At 38.8% G+C, this 24,202-nt stretch overlaps 2 long non-coding RNA genes across 21 annotated transcripts in view; one reads left to right on the top strand and one right to left on the bottom strand.

Moving 5' to 3' along the window:
- Nucleotides 1–21,809, top strand: part of LOC144324201 (uncharacterized) — a 31,875-nt gene extending 10,066 nt beyond the window's left edge. The window contains exons 2-6 of one of the 4 annotated variants that reach the window (XR_013389696.1): nucleotides 6,074–6,190; nucleotides 10,220–10,375; nucleotides 14,996–15,119; nucleotides 18,674–18,868; nucleotides 21,528–21,809. This is a non-coding gene — a long non-coding RNA (uncharacterized LOC144324201). Of the gene's footprint in view, nucleotides 1–6,073; nucleotides 6,191–10,219; nucleotides 10,376–14,995; nucleotides 15,120–18,673; nucleotides 18,869–19,247; nucleotides 19,598–21,527 lie in introns of those variants that run through there. The other 3 variants (XR_013389697.1, XR_013389694.1, XR_013389695.1) reach the window with 3 other exon arrangements.
- Nucleotides 1–24,202, bottom strand: part of LOC144324204 (uncharacterized) — a 285,014-nt gene that overhangs the window by 142,386 nt on the left and 118,426 nt on the right. For 14 of the 17 annotated variants that reach the window (XR_013389726.1, XR_013389723.1, XR_013389710.1 and 11 more), the window contains 7 exons: nucleotides 20,804–20,871; nucleotides 18,805–18,961; nucleotides 18,320–18,493; nucleotides 14,486–14,640; nucleotides 13,629–13,726; nucleotides 12,434–12,527; nucleotides 11,744–11,838 (listed from right to left, as the gene is read on the bottom strand). This is a non-coding gene — a long non-coding RNA (uncharacterized LOC144324204). The remainder of the gene's footprint in view (nucleotides 1–11,743; nucleotides 11,839–12,433; nucleotides 12,528–13,628; nucleotides 13,727–14,485; nucleotides 14,641–18,319; nucleotides 18,494–18,804; nucleotides 18,962–20,803; nucleotides 20,872–24,202) is intronic. The other 3 variants (XR_013389727.1, XR_013389724.1, XR_013389717.1) reach the window with 3 other exon arrangements.

The following is a 24,202-nucleotide window of genomic DNA, read 5'->3' on the forward strand; positions in this document are numbered from 1 at the left end:
ATCCAGTCCCAACTGTCTTATGGCTGAGGCTAGATCCCAGATTAGAGCAGTTGAGAAAGAGGGACTCATTCTTTGCACCCAGCCTCCAATGTATAATGGAGGCTCCACTGCTACCCAAATTACTCTTTCTCTGGCTCATGGACCATGGTTTCACACCAGAAGAAGCAAGCTGAGAGAATCTCAGTTCTCTGCTCCCTCCCCATGGAGTTGTTGATTCCCAGAATAGAGGTGACCTTGAAGAGATACTTGCCATTTCCCTTCCCTCAGATCCCTGGTGCACAGACTTTTGACTGGGGAGAAAAGCAGGCCATGATGCAGATAGCTCTGTATCTCTTTCTAGGCAACTACCTTCTTTTGCAAGCTAGAATGAAGAAATTCAAGCCTAAAGGCACTCTTAAGAACAGGAGAGGTTGTGGTGCAAGGCAATTGGGAGGAGATTTGAAGATACAGGTTAAACTGTAGGCCAACTAGTTTGCAGAAGAGAACAGGGAACAATACAACTGGGAAGAGCCCTCCAAGGATCAGAACAAAAATCAAACCCTGATCTCAGAAACTACTCTTTCAAAGCAGCCAAAACCTGCAAGGATTAGTTTGTAGAACAATTTATATCCCAGGGCATTATTAAATGCAATAATCAGTGGGCAATTAGTGGAATTTAACAGCTAAATGTGGTCAGGGAAGGCGAGGGAGAGTCCTACCAATGCCACTATCATTCTGGGTGGCTATGAACACATCCAAATCTGTGCATCCCCGAGAAACAACACTGATATCAGAAAAAAGATAGATTTTAAAACAAACAAAAAAAATAATACTAGAAATAGAGATATTTTATAGTGATACAAAGAGTCAATCCATCAAAAATATAACTATATACATATACACTAAATAATAATGAGTGCCAAAATTCATGAAGCAAAAATTGACAGAAAAAAAAGAGAAATAGTTCCACAACAGCAAGTGAAGACTACAATACCCCACACTCACTAATGGAAACAACAAATAGACAGAAAATGAACCAGGGAATATAAGACTATACAACAATGTAAACCAACTAGACCTAAAAGATAACCATAGAACACTTAACTAAAAACAACAGAATGTATGGTCTTTCCAAATGCACACAGAACATTCTCCAGGATAAGCCATAAGCTCGGCAATAAAACAAATATCAATAAATTATAAGGGCAGAAATAACATAAAGTATGCTCCTGAACCACAATGGAATAAAATTAGAGATTAATAACAGGAAAATAATTGTAAAATTCACAAAATACGGAAATTAAACAACACTCTGCTAAATGACCAATAAGGTAGAGAAGAAATCAGAAGGGAAATTAGAAAGTATTTTTAGATGAATGAAAATGAAGACAAAACATACCAAAACTTATAGGATGCAGCTAAAGCAGTGTTGAGAGAGAAATAAATAGCAGTAATGGTCTATATTAAGAAAGAAGAAGTATGTCAAATGAATAATTTTCCCCTTTCAGACACTGAAAAATAAGAAGGGCAAATTGAATCTAAAGAAGGCAGAAGGAAGGAAATAATAAATATTATAGCTGAAATTAATGAAATTGAGACTAGAAAAAAATGACAAAATTGATGAAGCCAAAGCTGGTGTTTTGATCAACAAAGTTTACAAACATTTAGCTAAATTGTCAGGAGCAAAAGAGAGGAGGATCAAAGTTTCAGAATTATAAATAAAAGAGAAGACATTACTACTGACCCTATAGAAATAAAAAAAAGATTATAAAGAACTACTGTAAACAATTGCATGCCAACAAATTAGATTAACTGGACTAATTCCTAGCAAGACACAAAATACCAAAACTGACTCAAGAAGAAATAGACAATCTAATAGACAATAGGCTTATACCAAGTGAGAAATTAAAGCAGTAATCAAAAACTTAACAAGAAAGGAAAACTTAGGCCAAGATGGCTTTACCACTGCATTTTACCAAATACTTAAAGAAAAATTAATGCCTATTCTTCACAAACTCTTCCAAAAAGTAAAGAGAAGACTTCCCAACTCATTCTGTGAGGTCAGTATTAACCTGATACCAAAGCCAACATCATCACACACATGAAAGAAAAATACAAATCAATACCGCTAATGAATATGATGCAAAGACCCTCAACAGAAACTAGCAAACCAAATCCAGCAACATATATAGAGAATTATATGCCATAATACAAAAATGGTGCTGGGTAACCACATGCAAAACGATAAAGTCAAACCCTTTACTCACACTATCTACAAAAATTAAGTCAACGTGGATCAAAGACCTAAATATAAGAGTTAAAGCTATAATACTTTTAGAAGAAAACAGGGATTTGTAAATCTTCATGACATTGGATTTGGCAATGAATTCTTAGATATGATACCAAACACACAAGTAGTAAAAGAAAAATATAGATAAATTGGACTTTATCAAAATAAAACATTTTCATGCAAAAGACACCATCAAAACAGTGACACTCCAAAGAGTGAGAAAGAATATTTTCAAAGCATGTATCAGATAAGGGATTTGTATCCAGAATTTATAAAGAACTCTTACAATTCAATAGTAAATAGACAACTAAAGGTTTTAAAAATGGGCAAAGGGTCTGAATAGATATTTCTCCAAGGAAGATTTAAAAATGGTCACAAAGCACATGAAAGGATATTCAACATTATCTTCAGGGAAATGTATCTAGAAAGCTAGAATTAAAATAATAACTGGTATATAGTCAAATGCTCTATTTCTAAGCTATACCTTCAACAAGAACTGGTATGGATGTGGAGAAATCAGAACCCTCATATACTAATGGAAAATAAAATGATGTTGCCACTTTGGAAGACAGTCTCATTATTTCTAAGACCATCAAATAGAGATTCTAAATGACCCAGAAATTCCATTCCTACATATGTAACAAACAAATAAAAACATTTCCATGTAGAAACTTATACATGAACGTTTATAGCAGTATTATTTGTAATGGCCAAAATGTGTAAACATCCCAAATGTCCATCAATGGATAAATGAACAAAATTTAGTATGTCCATATGATGAAAATTAAAATTATTCAACAAAAAAGGATTGGAATAATAAAATGTGCTATAACACAGATGAATCTTGAAAACATTTATGCTGAGCAAAAGAAGCCAAGCATACAAAAACCATATATCAGTCAATTAATCTGAAAGTTCTGGACAGGGAAATCTATAGAGATGAAAAGTCTATTTGTAGTTTCTTAGTGATGGGAGTGGGGGGTAAGGCATAGTGAGATGACAGATAAATGGTATAGGGTTTCTTTTTAAGGTGATAGGAATATTCTGAAATATGGCTGGATATCTTTGTGACTATACTAAATAAAATCCATCAAATTATAAGTACCATAATAAAAACAATTGATAAATTTGACCACATATAATATTTAAATATCTGTATTATAAAAGAAACCAAAGTTAAAAGAAATTAAACTGAATAGAAGTTATTTTAAAAATTTAACAGAAATAAAAGTATAGTATTAATAATCTATAAATAACTTCTGCAAATTAATAAAAACGACAAATGAGCAGAGAATTTAAGTGCCATTTTACAGAAGAGGAACAGTGAATATGAGTCAAATGAAAAGAATTTCAGCCTCAACGGGTACTCATGAAATATAAGTATTAAATAATGAGACTATTTCCTACTCACAAAATTAACAAAAATACAAAGTCTAAGAGCACCAATGTTGGCATTGAAGTGGAGAAACAGAACCTCCACATTCAGACTAGTGGGTCTATAAGCTGGTATAACCGATTTGGAAAGCCATTTAATCAAATGTCATAATCTATGTCCTGGTAATTTGACTCCTAGTTATACTCCCTAAAATAAGTCAAGCATATGAACTGAAGAAGACACATATAAGATGTTCATTGTAGCACTGTTTCTAATTGCAAAAACCTAGAAACAACACAAATGTCCATGAGCAGGAAATTCATGATATATTTACCATGGGACAGTAGACATCAGTTAAAATGAGAAGCCAAGGACATATACGACAATAGAAATAGATCTTAAAAAAACATGTTGAGTAAAATTAAGGCAATTGCCAAATGATACATATTTAAATAAAATTTTAAATCTTTCAAAAGTATTAGTCCACAAATACACACACAAAAGTTAATATAAGTGCACAAGTAAAAGGGCAAAAACACATGGGACTGATAAACATTGAATTAATAATAATCATCATCTCATTGAGAAAGTCTATGGAATGGAACTGGAAAGGTGTTTACAGAGGGAATGCTATTTTTAAAAGTCTAAAGCAAATGTGTCATAATGTTAGGATTTAATGGAAAGGCAAAGCAAAAACGTAGTGTAGGATGAGAATTATGTGCACAGGTTCTGAACCAGAATGCTTTGTTTCAAATTCGTCCTCTGCTACCTACAATCTGTGTGACTTTATGCAAAGTACTTAACTCCATGCTCACTCAGAAAATCAGGATGATAATAATAGTACCACATAATAGGGGTGTTCTGAGAATTTAATGAGTCAATATGTGTAAAAATTCAGATGAATGCTTGGCATGTAGTGTTTAATATTTTTATTTGTAAGCTGCATAATTAAACCTCAATATTTATTTTTCTATTCTAGTTTCTCTGTTTGAAATATCACACAATAAAAATACTATTATTTCTTAAATTATACCAGACTTTACATGGGAAGAAAAGGAAGAGAGGGGCTATCCACAGAGACACATTTGATATAAGCTGATCAGTCTCTGCTTTATAACCTGGATATTTAAATTTCTGAGAAATAAAAGTTAATTACAGGTAAATATTCTACCAATTAAGGCAATGACTACACCAGGTAGCCACTTACTGAGTTAAAAAGTATTTGGTAAGTTGTCCTCTGCTTGTCTAGCTTTTCCTTATGCAGTAGACAAGCTTAAAAAAAAAAATCAAGCAATAGTCAACAGATTCCCTGCCCTTATTAGCATACAGTGTGTTCAAAATAACCAGAGAACAAGGCAAGGAATTATATAAATGGCATATTTTATGACCCTGTGTACTGGAGTAATGCAGTGATGAGAAAGGGCTGTTTGGCAGGAATAATCAAAGAAGGTTGATGGGTTGGTGGGGTTGGGTGTTTGTTTGTTTGTTTGTTTTATGTGAAGATAAAAATCAGGAAGACAGGAAACTGTATAAGAAGCAAGAATGAACATATCCTGAAAGGGGATTATCTGTTTGCTGGGATCAGAGGGCTTACCCCAGGGGGGCAGGAAAGATTAGCAGGTTAGACAAGCACGGTGGGTGCCATTAATATCAGAACCATACTTTATGAAAGTTAAAGGAGAATTCTTTAAGCGTGACTTCTGGTGGAGTTGATTCTGAGAACCTTTTTACCAGGAAGCAGTTTAGTTTGAATGTCTAAAAAAAGAACTCCGAATTTCATACTTTTGACATAAAGACAAGAAGCTATACCTTGAAGCTATAGATGAAGAAGACATTTGGAAGGATTTTCAACGTGACAGAGCCTCCATTCGAGCAAATACATACATAACTAAAGAAATTTAGTTTTAAAAACAATGGCATATATTTTAGGAGAGGAAAAGCAACTGGCTGTGAAACCTCTCCCCACATCTTTTCTGGAGCTCATGGAGAGAACCCTACAGCAATCTTTACAACTACCCAACAAGCTCTTGGAAATTGGCTTTTTCTGTGATTTAATAACACCATTTACAGGAAACAAAACTTAACTTTTTTAATACTCACTAAGAGAATGAAGGCAGAGGCAGTAGCCAGTGAACAATTCACTATCTTTGTGAAAACAAACATGTAAATAATCCTTTACTTAATTTCATGAATGTGGTGTGGGAAGGGAGAAGTAAATCCTTTTCAGATACTATGCTGGTGGCTGTAAACACCCTCTCACCCTACCCTGTGGTCTCAGTGGCATGCTGGTGCTAAAGTGAAAATATTCAACCAATTCTAATAGACTGAAAATAAAAATAAACAGCTTAATTACATGGTGGGTGTTTTTGAATGGTTTTCTGAATTTTAAAGTGCTCATCATATGTCTCTATTATTTCACACTCCACAAGACTTCCTCGCTTGGAGTACTCAATGAAGTGAGATGGATGCAACAAATAGCCAGGAAGCATCATGTTTCCAAAGCTAGTATCTCGGCTCATTTCATCATTGAGGAGGGCAGTGAAATGGTAAGCATTGTGGCAACATTGCTGCCCATACTTCTACTTGAATATAATGCGCAGCTCAAAACTTTTATTTCAAATCAGGAGAGGAAGAGACACTGGTTGAGAAATATTTGATTAGTCTTTGGTCAGCTGAGATGTGGATTTTTAGATTTCAGGATATGTTGTAAACTTTCAGAAGACAACCAAATCTATCAAACGTGGTGGCACTGCATTCACAGGAAGCCTACACAAAAGCTTCATGACAACAGTGAAAATACTGTGTCATGTTACTAAAGAAAAATCATTTTGAAAACTCCCTTTCCCTAAAAGTCAATTAGTAGACTATGTGATCCAATCAGGCATCACTTTTTTTGAACTTTTTGGTGTTGAAACTGTGGACAAAGGAGAGAGTGAGAAAGAAAAGAAGAGAGATAAACATAAAGTCAGAGATAGAGATATACAGATAGACAACAGAGACAGAGACAGAGATAGAGGAGGAAAAGGAAGTGAAAAAGGAGGAAGGGAAGGTGAAAGAAAAGAGAGAGTGAATGATGAAAGGGAAGAAAAGAATAAAAGATGAAAGGGAGAAAGTAATGTAGGAAGGAAAGAAGAAATGAAATACAAAACTTTTACAACTAGGAATGCCTGGGTGGCTTAGTTGGTTGAGGTCTGCCTTTGGCTCAGGTCGTGACCCTGGGGCCCTGGGACCTAGTCCCACATCGGGCTCCCTACAGGGAGCCTGCTCCTGCTGCTGACTATGTCTCTGCCTCTCTCTGTGTGTCTCTCATGAATAAGTGAACAAAATCTTTAAAATAAATTTTTTTTAACCACTAAAGAAATAATGAATTTCAAAAGTTTTCTTTCAGGAGCTTAAGGATATAATGGAATAAATTAATAACTGGAATTCATCTTTGGAAACTGTCAATTTATTTCTCATAAATACATTAGATGCAATTTTTACATTAGATACAGTTTTAAATCTTTATAATAACAAAAATGTCTTATCTACCATATTCATCGATCTTACTTGTGAATTCCATTTTTTTCCTCAAAGTCAATCTAGGCTGGTCTTTTGTTTTGTTTTGTTTTTAGGATTTTATTTCTATTTATTCATGAGAGATACAGAGAGAGAGGCAGAGACATAGGCAGTGGGAGAAGCAGGCTCCATGCAGGGAGCCCGACGTGGGACTCGATCCCGGGACCCCGGGAGCAGGACCTGAGACAAAGGCAGACACTCAATCACTGAGTCACACAAGAGTCCCTAGGCTGGTCTTTTGAACAGAGGTGATAGAAGTATGTGGAAGATATACAAAATGGAATTCTTGCCATGTGTAGGAAAAGAAAAACCGAGTCTACTGTGAGAGAAGTACAAGGCTAATGCACAAAGAGACATGTGGGAAGGGACAGTCTTTTTCTGAATTTCTGACAATTTTCCATTTCCTGTTTCCTGAAGTCTCTTGGGTTCTGAGAAACACTTTTGTTGTTTTTATTTTGTTTTATTGCAGGTACAGATGGTTGATTAATCATATTTCTCAGGTCGTGGCACTTTCTTACAGGTTGATGCCAGGCTCTTTCTTGTTTTATGACTGTGTGTGTGTGTGTGTGTGTGTGTGTGTGTGTGTAAGAATATAGGTGAAGTATATACGCATTTTTATTCTCATTTGCCATTCCCATTTTCCTTATTCTCATAACAACCACTTCAAAATAATTAACATATATGCTTGAGATTGAATTTAACATTGGAAGTATATATGGTATCTTGTGTGTATGTATGTTTTTGATTACATATGTGACATTGTGCTTAGAGTTTCCTTTCATCTCTGTGCTTTAGAGATCCATCTACGTTCCTGTGTGTGTGAATCTGTCCATTTGGTTATTTCTAATTGCTACATAAAATTCCACAGTGGGAATCTTTTACATCTTGCATATTTACCTCCTTTATATATAACTTGTGTTCCATTTTACACTACCCCACGTAAATCTAGAGTAAACACCACAGAACATGTCCATTATGGAATTTCACTGTATTGTATTGCTGGATCATAGGCATGTGAATACTCTGTGACAGATACTGCTGGATGTCTGCCCAGGAAATCACAACAACATCACCATCATCTAGAGTACAAGAAGTCTTATCTCTAACTCTACTAATATTTGCCATTATACAGGTCTAATTTTTTTTTAATTTTTATTTATTTATGATAGTCACACACAGAGAGAGGCAGAGACACAGGCAGAAGGAGAAGCAGGCTCCATGCACCGGGAGCCCGACGTGGGATTTGATCCCGGGTCTCCAGGATCGCGCCCTGAGCCAAAGGCAGGCGCTAAACCGCTGCGCCACCCAGGGATCCCCAGGTCTAATTTTTGTAAATCTCCTGGGCATTAAGAGATATCTCTTTCTTATTTTGGCTTTCAATTATCTAATTATTAATGAATTCGAACATCTTATCCTTTAGTTGCTACCACTCACTTTTATCGTTCTGAAACTTGTGTTCATATTCATTCCATTTTTCACAATTGGGTGACCTCTTTCTTTTGAATCATTAATTTCCATAAGTTCTTTATATAGTCAAAATATTTGTTTCATTTTACAGTATCTTCTGTATCTTTAAACTATGATTTCACTCTGTGGTATGTTTTATTGAGCAGATATATATATATAATTTTGGAGTAACCACATTTAGTTGTTCTACAGAACAGCTTTCAAGAAATACATTATTTTCCTTGTTTAAATGCTGTTTCAGAGGACAGGAAAAAAAGAGAAGTCAAAACAACTCACTCATAGAATTAGAAGAGTCTGAATTTAAACAATCAAATAAGATCATTACAAAAAATATACTCCACTTGAATTGTAATACATTACAAAATACTAAACACCAATAAATTTAATACTAATAAATTACTAACTTTTCCTAATAGTGGATTAAAAATAAAATGATTAATGGTTTATTAAGAGAATTCAAAGGTAGTTCAATATTATCTATAATTCAATTATACCTCTAGAAGGAGAGCTATTGCAGGATTTTAAATAACAAAAATCAACAGGCAACACATATTCAAAGGAAAAGATTTAAGTGGATTCACTTTAAGGTTTGGAAAAATAAAAGTATTCTGTTATCTATTGTGTAATGTAGTACTGTGGGCCATTAGCAACTGCATAGGCAATAAAAGAACTATGAGGTGTAAGACTAGGAGAAAAGTCAAAACTTCATTATTCTTCCTAGAATATTAAACAAAATAAGGCAAGTTATTAAAACTAAAGAGAAAATCAAACCAGATTGCCCAACAGAAGATAATTTCCTCCAAAACTAATAGTGTTCTTTGACTATATAAAAATGAACTGGAGACAATTTGAGAAAAACTAAGATTCCATTGACAATGGAAAAAAATCCCCACCAAACAACCAAACCTATTAATTATCTGGATATTAAATTGTTAAAAAACACATGAAAACTCTTTGGAAAGAATTTTAAAAATACAAGAACCGATTTAAGTTTAGCCCATCCTCATAGGTGAAATGGTCTAACTTTGTAAAGTTATTAATTCTGGTCAAATTATCCTATAATTTCAAAACAATCCTTATCAAGGTATCAGCTGGATTTTTAAAAAGAAACTTGATAAATATTATAAACTTAAATGTAAAAATGAATATCTTTGAAAAAAAGTCAAAACTGGGGACTTGACGCTTGGATATTAGGACTTTGAAGCCATGGCAATAAAAACAGTTTTATAGTTCTAAAGGGACAAACATAATAACAGAACAGGCTAGGGAGAGAGGTCAGGGTTGGGTGTCCACAGGCTGCCCTGGTCTCTGGGGAGAAAAGCAATTGGCCCCTAGATGCCTGCAAAATTAGAAGCCTGACCCTCAGGCAGCAGCTTTTAAACTATGCAGATAGGCCTCTTTCAGGAAAGACTGGGAGATGGGCATTTCTCTGTGTCTTCTGTGCTGAGCCCTGGCAGGGATAGCTGGTTAGGAACTGTTTCTTTATTTGGGTTGCTAAGTTTTAGATATCATTGCCAAAAGAGACAAAGTTTTCTTTTTCTTTTCTGCAGGCTCCAGAGTAGCATCTGACTTTTTATTTGAAGACAATAAGTCAAGTTTCTTGGGAAATGATTTCAGTTTTAAGGCAGCCAGTTCCATACACAGAGAATTATGGACTGTGGAATTGAAAGAGACTCTGGAGATGACCACTCTGGACAGTTACCGAGGTAGGGAAGGAACACTGCTCAGTTTGGAGGTCCTAGATGCAGAGCTGATGTATTTTCTCAGTGTTCTTATCTTCTGAGGTATAGTTAGCTCCTGTACTGCCTTGGAAGTCTCCAGCAGCAAACAGTTTATGTATTCCAACTTGCAGGTGGCAATTATATTGTAAAACTCCAGGTACATATAATTTTCCTCTATGTTTAACGGAAGTGTCCTTCCTCCTTGACCTCGCTTAGTCACTGATTCAAAAATTTTCTGTCAGCAACAGTACTTTTACTAACCACTGAATGCCATTGTTTCATATCGCTGATTTCTAGAACAGCAAAAATGAAGCTCTTCCAATATCCTGTAGAACTTAAAATACTGGCATGACTTTGGATTTTGATTCTTTCAACCATGACTTGGTTTTCAGACTTTCTTCATCTTGGTTTTCTTCCCCTGGATTAAGTGTCCCCATTAAAATATGGCACCCAGAACTGAACAAAATATGCCGGATGTGGTCTGAGCTACAGAGTGTAGGAAAACGATTACTGGTTGTAATTTAGACAAAGGGCTTCTACTAATGCAACCTCTGAATTGGACTTTTTAAAGGCATCTGCCTCAGACTGATGGGTCTTATTAAAGTTGTGGTCAGCTAAATCCTCCAGATCTTTTTCACATGAATTTCTGCCAAGCCAAGTTTCTCCATCCTGTACTTATACAATTAATATTTGAACCTTTATACAGGACATTGCATTTATTGCTATTAAATTTCATCTTATTGGAATTTGCTCAGAATTCCAGCCTGTCAGAACATTTTTGAATGTTGATTGTTGTATTTCTGATCCTTTCCAACTTTGTGCCTTTCAGATTTCATAAATTTCCTTTCCATATTGTCATCAAAATCACTGGTAAACAGGCCTAATGAGACTGGGCCAGAGAGGGAATGAGTGGTTGTCCACTGGCAAATCGAGACTGAAATAAATTATTTGGGCTGATTGTTGAATTCAGCTGACCCACTTTTACTCAGCTTAAATTTCATCATGTACGTTAATTTCAGAGGAAATACTACTGGCTATTTTATTTAAATCAAGTTGTTTCTGCAGATGATTGGCCAACTTTATAATATTATTTGGAGAAAAAAGAAGTTCATTCATTCACTAACACCTACTGTGTGCCAGGCAACACTGTATGCTAGAGAAGTGCCATACGCCATTATAAGGAATTTGAATTTTAATTGTGAGGACAAACCATTAGAGAGTTTATGAGGCGCAGTAAAATGATCTGAGTTCAGGTTTAAAAGATCACTTTGGTACTAGGTAGAGAATAGATTGTAGAAGGGCAAGAGAGTGAGCAGGGGACCAGTTATGGAGAGTAATTGAAGAAACACCAACTTCTGTGACAGAAGGTCTAGGTTCTACTCTCAGCTCCGCCACTGATGACAAAAGTTTAGGAGAGATGTTCCAGCGAAAAACAGGGTTTCCCTTATCTGTGAAATAAAAGAGCAAGGTGCTTTGTGAAATAACCTCTACAACACTTACCAGCTCTAATATCCCACACAGCCACAGTTGGATCATCACTAGTTGATTTGTTTTCCGTCAACCCCAGAATGTTTCAGGCTCTACCACAATGCCACGTTCCCTTGGTTTCTGAGATCCATAATCCTCCCTTACTTCAAATCGAGACTTTCTCTGTTGCATGTGATGCTTCAAAAGTTGTGAGGGTTGGATCTTTGGAACAACATCTGCTAATTCTGTATGTGGGCCGGTAATGCGGAACTTACTTCACGCAGATATGTTCTTTTTCACGAATCCCTCACTTGGATGACAATCTTCATTTTACATCATTTAGCTGTTTTCTCTCTGAATACCTTCCTCCTTATTTGGCAGGCCATAGCAAACTAAGAGCTGAATAGTTCTGCCTTTTTGTTATTGACTGTATATTTGGACGTTGTTATATCTGTATGTCATTGTAGATGAATTTGCCGCTGCCACAGCTATCATTGGAGTTACACAGGGCACACACCCAGTGGATGTATTTCTGCAAAAATTAGCTAAAGAGACCTTCTTGCTGCATAGGCCTACCGTAGACCAGGAGTAGTCTCTCCATCTTCAGGAAGAAGTTCATCTTCTGCTGGGTTGTATCATCATCACCCGCATCAGCAGCAACATATTGTTCCTGAAATACATTAAATGTGTAGTATATGCCTGGTACTGAGCTAAAAGATTTATGTGCATTATCTCATTTTATAGGGCAATTTATTCAGACATCCACTCATTCATTTGATTACTATTTATGGTACACCTCGGATGTACCAGATACTGAGCAAGCACGGAGACGTGGGGGTAATCCAAGCAGTTGATTTCCTGCTTCGTATTGTGTGCAGCTAGAGGGAAAAGATAAGCCCTAAACAGGTGATCATAATGAAGTAGATATTATTTTTTGAAAAAAATGCAAGGTCTATAGGTGCTCCTAAGAGATGGACCCACTAGATAACTCCACCTTTTGCTATTTTCTGAATACACCACACACTCTTCTGCTTGAAGATTATTGATTTCCTGCTCCCATTATCTAAGGCTCTCTTCTAGAAATCCATATGGCTTACTCCCACATTTTAGTCATTCAAGTTACAACTTATTATATTGGTGGAGCCTTTTCCTGCCACCTTACTTAATGATGCATCTTCTCTCCTCATGATTTTCTATTCTTTTAGCCACCTGATTTTTCCTCAGGATTCACCAACACCTGAAGGAATATGTATGTCTCCCTCCAACCTACACCTCTAAAAAGTAACTTGCATGAGACCAGAGACTTTGTTTTATTCACTGCCACTTCCAGAGTACAAGGACAATAACTGGCATGTACTAGGTTCTTGCTTGATAAATATCAGCTAAATGGTTGATTGATTGAATGAATAAATGACTGGGTGAATGCTATATGAGAGCCTAGGCAAAAGCTTCAAATTCACCAGGCTGTGCCATAGATCAGGGCCTTGTGTTTTGCCCAACATGAGTAAAAGAGAGACAAGCATCTCTGGCTTAGAAAATGGCCATTTCACATTTGTGTTGGAGGATGGTTGTAAGTCTAAAATCCTGCACAGAGAGAAGAAATAATCTTGAGCAATTTTGTAAAAGAGACAACAGGATTTGTTACAGACAGGTGTTGAGCTGATGAATGAATGTGCACATTTACTAGCAAATGAGTGCATGTCTTGGTTTGTTCCTTTATGTAAGATTATTTGCAATATTTCCATTTCCCAGTGTCCTGTGAACCTCTTACCCTTTCCTGGCCGAGTCAGTTCCTCTTCTCGTTTTTCCTAGCCCTCTTTCTACATATATCTGGCCCAGATTCTGTCCTCCCGTGTGAACAGCAGAGGACTATAAAAAGAAGGCAAGATCCAAAGTCAAATAGCAACAAGGGTCACAGAAACACACAAAAAAATCAGCTGAATGAGAAGCAGTATGTGGCCTTTGGGAAGCAGCACTGGGGAAGAGAGGAAGGAGCCAAGGGCAGTCTCTTTTCCTAGGCACAAGCTGGCTAGGAAACAAACCAACTTGATAGGGGAGGTATTATCTCTAGAGGTGGAAAGTGAAGAAGCAGAAGGGATGCAATTGATGAGAAAAATCGGGTCCTCACATGGAAAGGCACACCTGGCTTCAGGAAGTCAGGAGACACAGAGATCAAGAGGGTCATAGTAAAGTCTGCAGGGATACCAATAGATCATTAAGGGTGTCCCAGCAACCAGGAGGAAGAGAAGGCAAAAGACCGGAGTTGTGAGGGGAGGGTGAGGGGAGGTGGTTTGGGGAATTGAGAGCATCCCAGAAGAAAGAGCAGAGCCTGGATGAGATCACTCCTCCATTGGAGCAGACCCTGTTTTTTCCCCTTCGCATAACAAGAATCTCAGCATCTCACTCCCTTTCTTCACAGGAGGCAAGGTGAGGTGCCTCGGCAGCAGCAATATTCTTAGGCATCACCAAACAACTGATGAAAAAAATACTCAAACTCGTTTGTGGGTCTCACGAAATAAAAAATATGGTCTTTTTTTTCTTTTCTTTTTTTTTTTTTTAAATCTCCCTGGATTTCAGCTATTCCAGTATTTATATGCGGACAGGGCCTCAACTTGCAGCTTCACTCACCTAAGATGAAGGAAAGGAATAGTGGGAAATTATACTGAAGGCCTGTTTTTAAATGTAAATGTACAAATGGGTCTCTCTGGAGAGTCAGCAGAGTTAAGATGTCTTGGCAGGTAAATATCAACATGAGGCCTTCTAAGTCCATTCCTTGTTTCTTCCTTTAAGAAATAAGAGATAATGTTCAGTGAATCACCAGATGGAGAATTTGTTCAGGCAAAATGGCTTTGCAAGTTCCCTTGTAAATCGCCTCTGGCTTCTAAAAAACAGTAGCAAATGTGCCGAAGACTGAATTAGCTAGAACAGAAGTTTCACTTTTTCACTACGAGAATTATCTGGGCCTGAGCAAAAACCTGGACTCCCAGAGTTGGAAGGGATGTGAAAAGACTGTCAACCAGGCCTCTGGTTTTAGTCAGAAAGGCTTAAAAAGTTAATGAAACAGTGTGAGGTCCCCTTCAGAAGGGAGAAATCCATTCCCTTTATAACCTTGAATCTATACGAATTTGCTACCCACAGGATGTGGATACTGAGGGAGCGACATTGACCTCTACATGATACATTTTGCAAAGCCCTTGCAGAGGTTTCCAAATGGCTTGATGTCTTTGGAAGAAGACAGCCATTTTAAAGTTGACAGCAAGAGGTGAGACTCTTCTAGAAAGCCTGAGGTTGGAACTTTGTCATGCTTTTCACATCTTTCAAAACTTCCAGAAGATAAGATTTGGTCGAAGCTGAATTGAGCAAAAAACACTGTCTACACTGAAAGATCCAGACCACCATATAGCTGCAAGGCCTGCATCTTGAGCATATTCAGCATTCTGAAGTGTTTTCAGGAAACAAATGCTCATTTAGAGTATTGTCTTAGAGGTACCCCCCCCCCATCCCTCCCAGGACTCCATAGGGCTTTCCTCTCACAAGACTCCACAAATGGGGGTTCTGCTGAGGAAAACACTTCCACCTTCAGTCCTCCTGAAGTAGAAAGAGGAATTGATTAAGTCATGGGACGGGGTGGGAAAAATAGCAGTTGGGTATTTTTAAGCTGCACCTTTCAACAGCTTGGGTTAAAATCAAGGCATTGAGTTAAAACCATAGAGCCACCTACCCAAAATTTACTGGGCTTTACATACATGTATTTCTTTTCTTGAAACTAAAGCTTGCACTTGGAGGAGGGGGAAAGCCTGAGGGGATTAAGGACTGTGTGCAATTTAAATTCTTTTGCATTTAGTGACTTTTTCTGGTTAGGGAAGGATTCAGGTATTTGGATAATTTCATAAACCATTGACTCTTTAAAGAGGAATATGAAGAAACATATGCCAATTGAGTTAGAAGCTGGGCATAACTGTGAGATAGATATTAGTCCCTTTTACCAAAATGTGGTTTATGAGGCTTTTAATAGAGATTAAATTGGTGGAAACCAGGTTTTACCTTATTATGGATTTGATAGTTTCTACATTTATCTCCCCAACGTAATACTGAACTGTTGGACCCAACGCAGTCTTTAACTCTGCATAGATCACTTAGTTCCATTTTACAAATAAGACATGACAAATTTCTGTATACAAATCAAGACAATTCAATGGTGATTAGCTATTTCCTTCTATACAAACCCCTCCTGCTATCTCTGTTTCTGTTAATGGCCCTAAGAACCCTGGTGTGTAACTTGGGGGGTCACTTTGAGGTCTATACTCATGTCCCATCCTGGGATGTTCTTCACTTGCCAAAACTCTACCCATTCAGTGAATATTACTGAGTTATTGTCACTGCTAAAAACTCCTTATAGACGGTGATATATATACTATGAAGAAAAACAAAGCAGACTAAGGGGAAACAAATACCAGGTTTGGAGGGATGCAAATTTTAGAACCGCAGTCAGGAAGACCTGTCTGTCTGAGGGGGTGAAAAGAATGACCATTTTAAAAAGCAAAGTGGGAGAAGCTGGTGGCTTTCATGAATAGCAAGGGGCTTGGTGGCTAGAGGGAGGTGAGGGGAATTGTGGAGAGGCAGGCAGGGGCCACACATGTGGGGCTGGATTTTATTTCAAGTGTGAGAGCAGTGGATGGTTGTGACAATGACAGTGATGAGAGTGACAAAGTGCCACTCCTCATGGAGCTTCCGCTCCAGCGGGAAAAGAAAGAAGATGAATGAGTACACCAGATGTGAGCTGGTTCCTGCTTTAAAAGATTGCACCGCATTGACATTTACAAAGTCATGAATTCCTGGGGCTCCAAACTGCTGAGTTTTTACCCCAGTCAGCAGAGGGACATTATCCACCTTGAACTTTCATCTACTTGAGGGTAATATGTCAGCTTTTCATTGCTCTGCAGCATGGATTTAACGCTCAGGATGGTATACATATTTTCCAATCTACCTTTGTGTAGAAAATAAGATTTGATGTCTTCAGGGCCCTCATTAAGTCATTATACAAAACTGATTCAGAGAAGACTCCCTTTTCCCAAAAGAAATGTTTCATGTATGTTTGCTTTCCGATACTGGTTCTTAAGATGGATGAAATTATGACTTAAGCTATCAAATGGGAAATCTTGATGATATCCTGTCTAAAAGGTTAGAGGAATGTGTGTGTGCGTGTGTGCACATTGTCTGCCATCATCTATGTGAATTCAACATAAATGAATTAATGAAGGAGGATATGAGAAGAAATGAGCTGAGGCTGCTGTTTCTGAACTTCATTGTCTTTTGTTCTCTCTCTCTCTCTCTCTTTCTCTCTTGGTTCACTTAATGTAACTAAGTGAATATACTCCTGGATGAAGTAGCCCCCTCCTTCCTCTGTCTCACGTGTTATGAATCCCCCAGTGGTGACCACGGAAGCCAGCGGCCTCTAGTTCCCCCACCGGATCTCTCAGACCGCTTACAGAAGAAAGGATGGCTCTAGCCTAGTGGTTAATTTCTAGTATCATTCTGGAACCGTCCATATTCTTTGACCCTGTTTCCCTCTATCCAGATAAAGAGGTGAAAATCAGTGTCTGGCGAAATAAAAACAGATCTACGTTCCCATTACTCTCCAAACCACAGAGAAGGAACTGGGTCAGACCACTTGGCCTGAAGCTGCTACTTCTGTATAATAGCTTCAAAGGACTACCCTGGGCACCCATGGTTCCCCACAGGCCTTGTAGCAGCGATGATGTTTACAGGCAGAAGAGGGTAGGACCCTGATACAGAGACAGGAGGATGGAGCCTGGGGGCAGTGGGGGGCAGTGTCAGAGGAATGACAGGTGGAGACAATCCTGCAAAGGAACCAAGCCTTCTCCCTATGGCTTTGTATCCCCCTGTACAGGTCCAACACTTTTTTCCCATTCAGTTAAACTCCTATTCAGCTAGGAGGAACCAAAGAACCAAAAGGCTTCTTTAAACAAAGGAACCCAGCAGGGTGGAGCCCGGACAGGTTGTGATAAAGGCCATCGTTCAAAAGAGAAGTGATGAGTAACAGAAATGCTAGCACCCTGCTTCAGTTTGAAACACTTATGTGGCTTTTTAAAATTTTTTTTTTGGGGGGAGGGTGTGTTGTGAGGGGAAGTTGAATGAAGACGAGGAGGAAGGCAAGTACCCACTTTATCCAAAGCCCGGGGGATTCGAGGTCCCAAGCGATGCCAATTTTGTTCAGTTTGTCTGAATGAGGGCTAAATAATAAAATCACATTATACAATGCAGAAGTCAAGCCAGAGCAATGAATACAGAACAAAGGTACTTTGGAATATGCCATCCTAATATTCCTGTCTGCACAGTTTCATGTTCTTAAATGTGTTTTATGTTTAATGAAAGAAACAATGACTTTCAGTGGAGGGAAAAAATAGATCTTTAAAGATAATCAAGGCCTTAACTACCTACCTTAGGTAGCTGAGAAAAAGCTACTGTACTCTTTATTTTTTAACACTCCAGATATGTAATTTAATGCAGGTCTAATGACAGTCTCAAACATGGGGCTTTAATCGAAATTGTTCAAGCTCAGTACTGTGACAGGAACTCACAAGCCCCCAACAGTGCTGTCCATTTTCTCAGGTTCTGTAAGAAAAAAGGAAAGAAGAAAAAAACCTCTTGAACTTATGTTGCTATTGATGTGTAATATACAATAAAAAAACAGTTAAATTTCAATTACCCACAGGTAATTATAATTTTATTGTTTGACTGTACTACAGGGATTTTTGTAATTCCCAAGACTAATAATTTTCTATAATTTTACAGGTTGTCAAATAAACTATTAAAGATTATCTTTGAAAAGGCGTCTGCAATTGTAAGGACATATCATACTGTTCATGTACTGTATTAGTAATTAGAGATCCCTGGATAGTGAAATATCTGTGCTGGGAGCTCACCACCGGGTAGCACATTTCCTCACGGCCGCCTCTAATCTCCCACGAAAGCTTTCAAACTTCTCAGGTATTCTCTTCACTGCTGTAGGACGCGTGTTCAAATTTTATTAATATTCCCCCCAGCAATTCCAAACGGTTTGTCAAGATAAATCTCTGCCGCCTGGTGGGAAGAAGTTAGAATCAGAAGGATGGGCCCCACCTATTGTTAAAGGAAAAATCTCAGGGCCAAATGCAAATTGAGAGGCGATGGATTGGAATGCTGGCAGGATTTGGGGTGTGTGTGTGTGTGTGTGCGTGCACACGCGCATGTGTGCGCGTGTGCGTGTAGAATAGAAAGGTCTGGGGGCAAAGATAGTTGTATAGTTATTTCTACCAATAACTATTAGAATCGATGATATGAAATTAGCCCCCATAGCAAGGTTCTTTCTGAAATTCTCTTTTGCAAGGCAATTTCCTTCTGTCATTTCCATGTATATATGGTGGAGTGGAGACCGTGGAGCCTAAGGAGATAAAGCCTGGGCTTTTTGACTTGGCATCAAGACTCCCCTCTATGAAACAGCCGCCAATGACAGATGAGGGAGCTGCTGAGATGACTTCTTCAGGGAGCCTTTCATTCTCCTCCAAATGCACCAAGCTTGTCTGGCTTTCCTGCTTTTACGCAGCCTGCCTTTCTCCCCTTTCCTGTCAACTCCAACTCGCTCTTTAAGACCAGAGGAAATGTACATCCCTACTGAAGATGTTATTAACTCTTCTATTTCTATTAAGTAGTTTCTCTTCTGGGTTCTCAGAGGATTTTTTTTTTTTCATTTTTATCATGGGGGCGAGAGGCACCATGTCACCCCAAAAAGAAACCTGGAACTAAATAAACAGCCAGAGAATGCCTTCAGGTGTCTGAGGGATACGGGGAAAGACCTGGGAACCACCTTCAGGTCCAAACCAGAGATAAAGCCTGTGCTCCAGGTGCTGGGGGAAGTTGGATACCAGAGCAATGGTAGTGACTTAACCGCAAGGACAAGAAATTGAGAGGTGCAAGGAAAGGCAGACAAGGAGAGAAAAATAAATGCTGCCTGGTTTCACTGGGTTATTTGGACATACTGTCTGAGAAGGTTTGAAAAGTTCCATGGGGTCTGTAGGCTTGTGCCAGACATCATCACACCAGGCCCTACGGGGGGGCCTACCAGTCTAAGCATTGCATTGTCCTGCAACTCTATGCTTCAAGCATCTCCAGGACTGGCCCATGAATTCCTAGTGGGCGGATACTGTTGCATTCACTTCTGTGCCCCAGGACCTCACCTAGGAGGTAGTCACATGTTTGCTGTCTGGAGTTTTACGTGCACTGATGATCTGGGATCGTTCCCTGGCCCTGACAGTCTGTCTCTATAACCAACAGAAGATTGAGGCTCAGATTTCTATACTATGTTATACTCCCATTTCCTTTTCAAAGTCCGGAGGGAGAGTAGAAATCATTGTTTACTAGCACCCTAAAACCTCTCCCACGTGGATACTTCTTCCTTGAATTCCAAAATAGGAGAGTAAAACTGTGCAACCAGAAACAAGTGCAAATGCAACAAAGGGCAGCAACCAGTTAGTTCTTTCTCACCACCGGCTAAATGGTTGGTTGGAGATTTTGCGTGAGGACCCCATTTGGTGAGAGTAAGAATTTACTGGTGTGACACAGTGTCCTGTGAGTGTGAGTGAAGAGATGTGGAGGGAGAAAATAGTCATGGGAGACAAAAAGGAACCAGAAAGAAGGTCTTAGGAAATCCAAAGACATTATTTTGTCATCTTTACATTTTGTCCAGAATTTTCCTTGGTAAGAAAAATTGATCGTAGTTTGGTTTGTAGGTCAAAAAAACCAAGGTCAGATTAAGAAGTAAGGCGATAATTATATCAACCTTATAAGATAATAAAGCTTTAAGGAATGTAAAGATGATCATTAAAAAAATTCTCCAAGGCCACACTGGACAACCGCATAGTAAGGACCCAGAATGAAATCACTTGCCTTTTCATCCCGTGCTTTTAGTGTACTTTTCTGTTTCCAATCTTGGTGCCGGTGCTTAAAAAGATACCCTGCAACACACAGAAGAGACACTTCACAATCAAATGATTATGTTAAGATGCAAATGAAGTAAGTACAGAATAGTGACAATATTAGTGTTTAAACAAAGACGATTTTTCTTTAGCAGTGCACAATCTCCGCGCAGATTTCATTCTCGTATAACGTCTTCTCCTTATTGGCCACAGCAAAGCTAGTATTTGTCCTGGTGGTGTAAGCATTCTGGGAGCTTCACGTTCAAAATGTAGAATTACAAAATAAATAGACCTTATTGCAGCATGTCGTACTTCTCGATAAGTCATTTGGTAACAGCTTTGTGCCCTGGGCTGAAGCAATGTCAAGGTCAATTATTTCATTCAAGGCCCCTAATTAAGACTACTTTTTTGAGGTCAGGATAATGCATTACTTTACTTTAACAGAGAGGAGATCAAAGCTCTACCTTAAATTTTCCTGATGCAAAGCAGTGCTGCTTTAACCTAGGTTATAGTAACAAGGGGAGAAACGATTTACTTATTTGGAGCCCCCCACCCCCATCCCTCGAACCCAAAAATGGTGTGGAGATCAATAGAGATAGAGGATAGGGTTACAGACAGGCTCAACTTCTGCTTTCCTTCCATGTCCTTAATCATTTTCTTTTGTCTGTTTGTTTCTTTTGTTTGTCTGTTTTCAGCTCCAGAAGGACCTTGATTTCTATGGAAGAAGCTTGCATGAGCAAAACCAGTTTGTCCAGAAATGTATAGATAACACCTTCATTTACTTCTGATATCCTGGGTTCCCATAGCCCCTGTGCTGATGTTGCTGCTCCTATTGGAGCAGAGACTGTGTGGGAGATGGGGAACCCCAGATGTACTTCGTGGGGCTCAAACAAATTCACCTTCTACAGTGTTTAAAAAGCAAGATATTTCCCATGAAATCTCCATCTCTGGAGTCTCAAGGAGAGAAACAAAAGCTCTCCCAGTATTCAGCCCATATTCTTAAATGGTAACACCTGGCTAGAGCTGAGGAATGGCTGCCTCTTTGGGGCAGGATGTGCATTCAAGTTTGTCACCATCCCAATTGCTTGTTGTTGCAAGGGTTACAAGCTGGGTGACATTGAAACCTGGCTAACACAGTTTGTTTGGTCAGTATAACCCCTAAATTATTATTAGTATGTATTTTTTTAGAAAGTTGTAATGCTTATGGGCAGCTTTGAAACTCTGCAGTTCCACAGGTCAACCTTCCCATTGCTCTAGACCTGGCCAGATTCATGTACTTCTACGGCCGGCCTTGCAGGGTAGCAGCCCTCCCCCTTGTCCTACCCCATGTCCCCTCAGCCTGCTGGAACTCCCCTGAGGCCCACAAAGGCGGTTTCCAGCAGACACACAGCTGTCTACCTCAAAAGCCTGTGTCTCTCTCTCCCTTTCACTGCCTGAGGGCTTCCCCCTCAACTCTATGCTCATTCTGCAGGCACAAAGAGGTAGTGCCGGGCATAGGTGCCCATGCTATAGCCCTCCTTCTGCGGGGGGGGGGGGGGTAGGGGGTGGTGGTGGTGGCAGTGGAAGCACACCTCAGTCACCCTAATACCAGGTGGAATGCTTTTGGATGCGTTTCACATGGTTTCTCAGAGGGTCCCCCGTGCAAGGGAGCCCCACTGCCCACAGCAGGAATCCGCTCATGAACTCATCCTTTGTGGCTTTTCTCCCTTAGAGAGAGCTGAGACCACTCTTCTTAACTTGAGCTTCCTGGGATTGCCTCCCAAATCCACTGTGTGCCCCAAGCTTTGAGCTCGGGTTGCTACCCTGGGAAACTACCCTCAGACATTATTTAAATGTATTCTACTGTTGAGGGCTTCTTTACAGCTACACACTGTGAGAATGGCTATTGGGGTTGGGAGGGTTCTGGGATCCATGTCACGGAAGGAAAGCTTGTAGGAATTGTGCAGAGAAGACTTAAAATAAGCCTGATAACTATAGTCACATTTAGGGGGAAAATGTTCTCTGAAAAGAGAGATAAAATGGACAGGTTAGCTCTAGAGGGCGAGATTAAGACCAGGAAATTTGACCCAGGCAGATGGTAGGTTTAATATAAGGACACATTTTTAATCTTTAGAGCACACTAAAATGGAATGGACTGCTTTGTACAGAGGTTCACATTTCCTTTCAGAGATTTAAAGTAACGAAATTCCTTTACTTTACAAAGACCCTTATAATCCATGTTGCCCACACGCATTTATTTAATATCACAAACATGGGACATACAAGGGAATCTTGCAGTTTATCGGACTGAGTGGCTTGTCGGATGTTTCTTTTAAGGTGCAAGAAAGGGAAAAGAAAGAGATAAAGCTGGCATTTGGTGATGGGAGAAGTAGTCCCCCTCCCATTATAGGGATATAATTTAGCACCCCTATAAAACCTAGGAATGCCTCAAATCAAAATGCATTTTTCTGTTCACACTGAGAATCTCTTAAGTGCACAGGAACACATGAGATCAGGTGAATTATCTATTATCGGAAAGATATTTACGATGCCTAAGGTGGAAGGGCACGATTCCTATCTGCTCCTCACAGGAACTCAAACACGATAGTAAGCCAGCAGGGAGGAAATAGCTGAAATATTTGGAGGAACAGACCCTCCCTGCCAGAGGTTACAGTGAATTCAAGTGTTTTCCACTTCTGCCCTTCTTCAAAGCTACAAAGCAATGAGGTAGTCAAATTAATGAAGTATTGTAATAGAAATGGAAAGATTAGAGTGTGCCGAAGAGTGGAATACAGTTTTGTTCTTAAGAGGCACGATAGATAGGAGAGAAGCACTTTGATGTAAGAGGCTGGCTGGAGGGGCTATTCAGCTTCAGTGTCACCAAAAAAAAAAAAAAAAAAAAAAAGAAAGAAAAGAAAAGAAAAGAAAAGAAAAAAAAGAAAAAAAAAAGAAATGAAAAGAAAGAAAGAAAAATCAGAATGGGCTAGCATGATTTTGTTATCATTACAGATAGATAACGCGTGAGAAAATAGACATTAGCAGGTTGTAATTCAATGGAGGGTTTCAGATAAATGTAAGCTATAAGAGCAGGGCTCTATCCAGCGTACACTTTATCAGAACCTCCTGTGGGTTGAATTACAGCTCCCATAATGGCCAGTGGTCTTCCCATTTATATTTATGGATTCCAGTCCTCCCAACAAAAGTAAAAAAAAAAATAAATAAATAAATGGAAATTTGCTACCAGAGCCCACACAAAGACCTGAGTGAGGGAATCCCCAAAGTGACGGTGTTCAACTTTCGGCGAAGTGGCAACTCCAATTTGCTCACAAGCCAGCATCACATGGTGGAACTTTCACATGTTCATGAGAAGCTTAGTCCTAATTTTGAACAT

This window comes from Canis aureus, chromosome 11, assembly GCF_053574225.1.
Source record: "Canis aureus isolate CA01 chromosome 11, VMU_Caureus_v.1.0, whole genome shotgun sequence".
Taxonomy (NCBI): Eukaryota; Metazoa; Chordata; class Mammalia; order Carnivora; family Canidae; genus Canis; species Canis aureus.